This window comes from Zootoca vivipara, chromosome 2, assembly GCF_965207765.1.
Source record: "Zootoca vivipara chromosome 2, rZooViv2.hap1.1, whole genome shotgun sequence".
NCBI lineage: Eukaryota > Metazoa > Chordata > Lepidosauria > Squamata > Lacertidae > Zootoca > Zootoca vivipara.
This window is the reverse complement of record NC_142584.1, coordinates 33,541,997-33,549,318: the sequence shown is the minus strand read 5'-3', so window position 1 is coordinate 33,549,318 and position 7,322 is coordinate 33,541,997.

Genomic DNA, 7,322 nt, shown 5'->3' with positions numbered 1-7,322 from the left:
TTCATTTAATGGATCAATGGTCTCGTTAGATAGTAAAATTCATTTTAAATTGCTGTTTTAGGGGTTGTTTTAGAAGTCTGGAACAGATAAATCCCTTTTGCATTACTTTCTATGGGAAAGCGTGCCTTGGTTTTAGAACGCTTTGGTTTTGGAACAGACTTCTGGAATGGATTAAGTTTTCTTGAGGGCAAACTACAAACAAAACTGATCGGGGGTAAAGCATGATTAGTTTGTCCAGCCAGATTCACCTACATACATGCAGCACAACAACTTTATAAAGTTCCACCTATCATAGGTGCCATAGTAGCAAATTTACTGCACTGCGGTTCGACTAGATGGCTTTTAAAGTCATTTCTAACACTCTGATTCTATGGATGTTGCTAAAACAGCTGCCTTTCTGATGCTATTAAAGGAAGAGCACAAATTCTTTTCAGTCCAAGAGCTTTCATGTTAATAAACCAAAGATACCATTCTGTTGTGAAAGGGGGGGGAGAATGTGCTTAAACTTTTTCGTTGCCGCTGTTTTTATGTTGGGAATTTGGAATTTATGGTAATAATTGCGCATCAAAGCCTAAACAGCTTCAAAGTTCAAACCCAGTGGTATTATGGAAGATCCTCCCCACAAAAAAAGGTGGTTGTACTTCTGCAAACCTTGGGATTCTCCAATACCTCCTTCTCATGGGCGGATGGTGCCATTTTGGCTGCATGATGACGAGCTTGTTGTCAGTCGAAAAAATGCATAAATGCAACAGTTATATTTATAAGATGCTCAAGTCACCTTTCCCGCCCACTTTGGTGATTTTTTAAAAAATATATAAAAACCACAAATAAAACAAATACGGCACTAAAATTACAAAACAATGACAAAGCCAGCAGAGAGTCGAGCTGTTTGTCAGCTCCATGAGCTAAAATGAGAGACAATGCAGCAGTTGCCTGCAATTGCTTTTCCAGATAAATAGCCTCTTCGGCTGCCAATGGAAGGCATAAAAATAGGAGGGAGCCAGCAGGAGCTGGCAGCTGGGTTTGGGTTTTTTTTTCCTGGCAGTGATTATTGGGGAGCGGGAGGGGGAGAGAAAGAAAAAGCTTCACCTGATGGATTTTTTCTTGTCATGTGTCAGCTTTTGTGCCCCCTGAGCTCTAAATGAGAAGCTTGCTTTGTTCAGCTTTGTAGCTCTGTCCTGCTCAACACTGGGCGTGTCCATAAGCCACTTAGGAGGGGGGGAACCCAAAATGAAATGCATCACACACACAATAACAAACGGCAACAGTTTGCATGCACTAATTTATATGTGCAGCTGCCACTTTAGCAAGTCACTACAATTCAGATAGAATAGGGCTGCCATACGTCTTGATTTTCCCGGACATTCCTGGGATTTCAAAGGCAAAATCAACGTGGGGTGGGGGGATTTCCAAAAGGCAGTGCTTTGTCCTGGCTCAACAATTTGGGGGCTTTCCATTAAAAAGCTGAACAATTTTGGTGGTTTCCTTTATATATATAAAAAAAAAGCTGAACAATTTTGGGGTCTTCCTAACAAAATCTGGTTTTTACTTTTTGAAATATGGCAACCCTAAGATAGAACTACTCTACAAATGCATCTCTCACCATAGCACGGAAGACTATCCCATCCACCCCATCCATTTAAAACACTCTTATGCCATGCACACAAAAGCTCATACCAATGGCAAACTTAGTTGGTCTCTAAGGTCATCCTTCCCCTTCTCCCTGCTGTTCTGCAAAGAATTATGGGAACAGTAGTTTCTTCAGGGTGCTGAGAGTTGTTTAGAGACCCAGCACCATTCCCAGCCCCCTTAGCAAACTATGCTAGGGTTGCCACCTGTCCTATATAATACAAGATTGTACCGTATTTCAATGTAAAATGCTACATTCTGTATCGTTTCACTTTTGTCCTGTATTTCAGATCTTCTCTGCCAAGTTAGGGACCTTCTCCAAATGCATATGTGTGTGCGTGTGCATGCGTGCGTGACAAATTTCAGAGGAGTCATCCTATTAGGCTGCAGTAGATTTTAATGGATTGCTTTGAAGTCGCTTCAGCACCAGATAAATAAATAAAAATCGTCCACCAACCACCCCGCTTTGCCCTGCCCTGTATTTTGCCAGAACCCTATACATTTTCCATATTCTTTGGGGGGGGGGGAGCCATGACTGTTACAGTGGTGTGAGAGTGCTTCAAATAGATGGGGCAGCCCTGTGTGCTTACACAGTCCACTGTTGAGTGCTGTCTATTGATGGGCAACCTCAAGACTCCTGCCCCTCTCCTTTCTTATGGTCCTTAAAACTGTCCACTTGGTCCCCGGGCCTGAGCGCCCCCCTTCCCTGCAACAGGGGAACACACAAACATAGCAAGATGCTTTATCTTGAGTCAAACCACTGGATCCATCCAATTCACTGCTGTCTACACTGACTGGCACCATGGTTTCAAGCAGGGGTCTTTTCCAGTCCCAGCTGGAGGTGGCAGAGTGGGACATTCTGCATACTGAGCTACGGCTCTTCCCTTAAGCTTCCCCTTTCTTTTTAGGGAAGCAGAACCCCGTGTGGGGAAATCTCTGGCAAACCCTCAGAAGGAAAAATTGAAAACCTACCCTAAAATCAATGATATGGGAATAATGCCATTCAATTTAGGAAAGTGATGTGGTCAGAGGATTGCAGGTTTGTAGCCGGGGGGGGGGGGGAGAGTGTTGTCTTCATTTTGTCTCTTAGATCTCCACCTTACGAGATGCTGCTCTCTTTCAAGAGCTCCAGTCAATTAAAGCAAATCTGTCTTTTCCCCGTGGCGTGTTTCACACTGACTATTTTTGCAACAAGCAAGAGATGAGTGTCAGGTCTGTGCTTTAGACAGATGCTTCAGAATACAATGAGACTAGCCGAGGCCCCACCATGGTTGTTCTGTCAGGTTTTGAGTAGGAAGAACTGACATGTTTACACCAATGAATGAAACACAAAGCAGGGTGAAGGGTAATTCCCCTAGGATGGGATAATTAATTTGGCTCTGGGAAGACTTGTGACAGAATGCTCTTTTTCTTGGTAAGGAAAGTGTGTGTGTGTGTGTGTGTGTGTGTGTGTGTGTGAGAGAGAGAGAGAGAGAGAGAGAGAGAGAGAGAGAGAGAGAGAGAGAGAGAGAGAGAGAGAGAGAGAGAGAGAATGAGAATTCAGGGCTTGGAGCTATTAGCAAAACTAAAGGAATATCAATTTTTTTAAAACCATCTATTTCAACATCTGTTCAAAAGGAATGGCATAAGACTTCAAAGAACCCTGGAGATTTCAACCCACTTCAGAAAGGACATCTTCTTTCTTGACCTCTTAAACACATCCAGTCCATTTCTGGCACAAGCTCTTCATCTTGCCAAAGAGACAGATTGGAACTGCAGAGGAGGCAAGAGATGTGAGAGGTTATGATAAAACTGGAGATCAGCAGCATATGCGTTGACCTGATAAAAAGCTAGCTAAAGGAAAGAAAAACATACATTCACAGCTGCGGAACTCACTGCCCTTGGAAACAGTGATGGGTTGGGTTATACCTGATGAAAAAGAAAAGAAGGGAAAGGAGCCAATCCAGGGATAATTTGCATGTAAATAGGAATGCGGCGTTCAAGCATTGCTCCCTTTTGCACAAGTTGATAGAATCTGAAAGCTGGCATTACAGACTATGTGATCTGGTCCACTGCCATGAAAAAGAGCCGTCCATCCATTAGCCTCTCCACGACCAACTGGTCTCTGCATTCAAGATGGCTGTATTTATTCTGTTGCCCCTGAGCAGAAAAGGTTTGCTGCCCTGACACAAGCATACATACACACACACACACACACACACACACACACACACACACACACACAGTGTGGTGCCTGAGGTAAAGACACTCTTTCCTCCTGGGGGTGCCCTGATTGAGGAGCAAATTGATTTCCTTGCCCTGATTGAGGAGCAAAATAGGGTGATAAGAATCCACCAGTTTGGGATCTTTTCCTGGCTTTTGGATTACTACCCACTATTGCTCTCAACAATCCCATTAAATAGGTCCACAAGGTGTGGGACTGTTACCTCATATGTAGAAGTCTGCAGACAATCTATTTGGGCCAGATCAATGCTGTGGTTTTAGTTTAGAAATAACAGTCTGCACTTCCTCAAATGTTACTTTATCATTAAAGCATTCCATAAATTCTGGAGTAAAATTTGGGACAAAAACACTGTGTAAAAATGATTCAATACAGTCCTGAAAAGGCTCCATAGAGGCGCAAAGTGATTCATAGACTTCAGAAAGGTGGAGATTTATTTTTCCTGAATCTAGTATATGATCCCCATGGGCAGAGCATATTGCAAAAACTTGGCATTTAAGATGCTGTTGTTTTAAGGCATTGACTAAAAGAGGAGGAATTTGAACTAAAAAGAGTTGTTGTTGTTTTTAAAAAATGCAAATTGCTGCAGAAATGTGGAGAACTGAATTTCAGTCCTGAAAAGAATGTAAGAGAACCAAAACTGGCAGATTCTTCTACCCTAAGTGCTGGCTATTGTAGCTCTGTGAGAAATACGGTAAACTACAGTTCCCATGATTCTTTGGGGGAAGCCATGCCTGCTAAGTAGGATACAAGTGCTTTAAATGTATTGTGTGGATGTGACCTTCCAAAAGCATGCTTCCTAGGGACAGGCCCTTTACCACTGAATCACAGCAAACATCAGTCTGCAGAAAAACCAGTTGTCATTTGCTTTGATTCAGCGGTAAGGAGAGTTTTCCCGGGAGAAAGCAGAGGGACAAGCAGAAGTGTGGACGAGCCCTGAACCACTGGAAGTGGATTATCCTGCTACTCCCTGCTTTTGCTGACCCCAAACTGAACGCTATTGGAGAAAGGCTATCTAATAATAATCACTTATCTGCCTCCTGTCACAATAAAAAAAAGAATTACCATATCAGACTAATGCTTGATCAGGACAAGTCCTGCCAACCCTTTCTGGCAATATCTCTGAAATTCAGACATCTAGGATTTCAGCCAGAAGTCTTTCTACACCCTTGCAATGAATTTGCTATAAAATGCTGGGGATCAGACAGTAGCTGGGAGATGAACATTTATCCATGCTGATGTAATGGTGAGCTTTGTTTTAATGCTCAGGGTCCACTATATTTGAAATTCCAAATCCCTCCTGACACCCAGTGCTATTTTTCTAGAAAAATAGGTGCTGGAACTCACCATGAACGCCTCCCTTGTTCTCTTACAATGCCAATGGCACCCACCTGAGAGGTGCCAGAACTGAGTTCCGGCTGAAGAAAGGGCCTGCCTCCCCCCTGTACTTTCCTCTACCCCAGAATGTGAGAAGGCTCATTTGGCTAAACTTTCTGACTGACTTGATGTTTACGAAGTGCATTCCTTGCTCAGAAGGTATTACCCTCTGATCAACCCTGCTCAGTGGGACAAGCTCATCAGAGTATGTAGGTACAGAAGCTCCTGCCTCAATTGACATATAATAGCTCTCTTTTACATGGCCAAGGGGCTGTGAACACACTATGCCGTTAAAGCACATTCTTTCCATCAAAGAATTCTGGGCATTGTAGTTTACCCCTCACAGTCCCTCCAAGTGTCCCTATTTTCCAGGGACAGTCCCAGATTTACAGAAGCCATCCTGGTTTCTGATTTGATCCTAGAATGTCCCACTTTTCCTTAGGACGTCCCTATTTTCATCAGAGAAATGTTGGAGGGTATGGAATTATGTGACACACACCCTGAACCAAGAAGATAAGTAACTATTCAATCTTTAGAAGACACCTGAAGGCAGCCCTGTATAGTTTTTTAATGTTTAATGTTTTGTTATGTTTTAAATATATTTTGGAAGCTGCCCAGAGTGGCTGAGGCAACCCAGTGTGATGGGCGGTGTGTTGTTGTTGTTAAATAGGATATTTAATCCTATTGTCTGTGCTCAGCCTTTGATAACAGTAAAGGTAAAGGGACCCCTGACCATTAGGTCCAGTCGTGACCGACTCTGGGGTTGCGCGCTCATCTCGCATTATTGGCCGAGGGAGCCGGCGTATAGTTTCCAGGTCATGTGGCCAGCATGACAAAGCCACTTCTGGCAAACCAGAGCAGCACATGGAAACGCCGTTTACCTTCCCGCTGTAGCGGTACTGAAATATACTCGGAGTCAAGAGTGAATTTCATGCTCTTTATTCAGCTCATAGTCATCAAGGAGGAGAAGAGAAGACGAATGGCTCTTTTCCCCAAACCATCTGCTTATATACATTATTTACACAATGGGCCTTGCGTGATTGGCTACTTCAGGGCTACACCTGTGGGCCAATTATATTGTGGATTGACTTCTGCCTGCAGCCTGATTGGCTGCTCCTTAAAATCGTAACTCACAAATAAATCACTCTGCCATCGTGTGCTGCAGCCTGCACAGCAATGCCCAGGTCTCACCTGCTTCCAAAGTTTCCGCTAAGTTGCTGTCGCCCATCATTTATTTTCGGGCAGCTTCCCCAGACCCCACTTTGCAGGCACTGCACGGTACATGTTTGCCTCAGCAAATGACAGGCCTGGCTCAAAGACATCCATCTTCTTAGGAAGGATTGCGGGTGCCAGCTGGAAGCTATGGATTCGGGCCATGAAGGAAATCATGCAAATGGCTTTGATTTCCATAATGCCACAACTATTACCTTTGCTAAGGGCTGTTTTACAATGAGCTGCTTGTGGCAGAGGACAGGGGAGGGCCCAGGGGAGCAGCAGTGAAAAGTGAGGGGCATCCGTGCAAAGATGGTCCTTAGGAGACGGTAGAGCGCACATTGCTGTTCTGCCAGAGCAGCTCCCAGCCATAATGTCTGCTTTCCACATCACCAACCTAGGTAGTAACAGAAGTATTAGGGACCTATAGGGGGGGCATTTTTCAAACTTGCATGTTAGATTCTTCTATGCTTGTAGCATTTCCCATCGTTAGTTTAGCCATTTATATATTAGCCTTCTTCATGTCCCATCAGCTACTCTCTGTCTATAAAGCAAATAATGCAAACTTCCTTTCTTTCCTCTAAGTCAGGGGTTGGCAAACTACGGCCCGTGGGCCCGATCTAACCCAATTGCCTTCAGGATCAGATCTGCAGATGGGCCATGGGGATTCTGTTAAAAAAAAATTGCGCCAACATTTTTTTTTCTGTGCCATTTCCCCTCACACACTGCGGCGGCGCCTCCTTTCTCCCTCCTGTTAAAAGTGCGAGCAAAGGTTGTGGCCAATCACCTGCAAAGGTGTGTGAGGCCCTGGCCAATGGGCAGGTGGAGGCTGAGTGTGATCAGCGGCTGCCCAGCAGCGTGGAGCCAAAGTCATCTTGGCGAC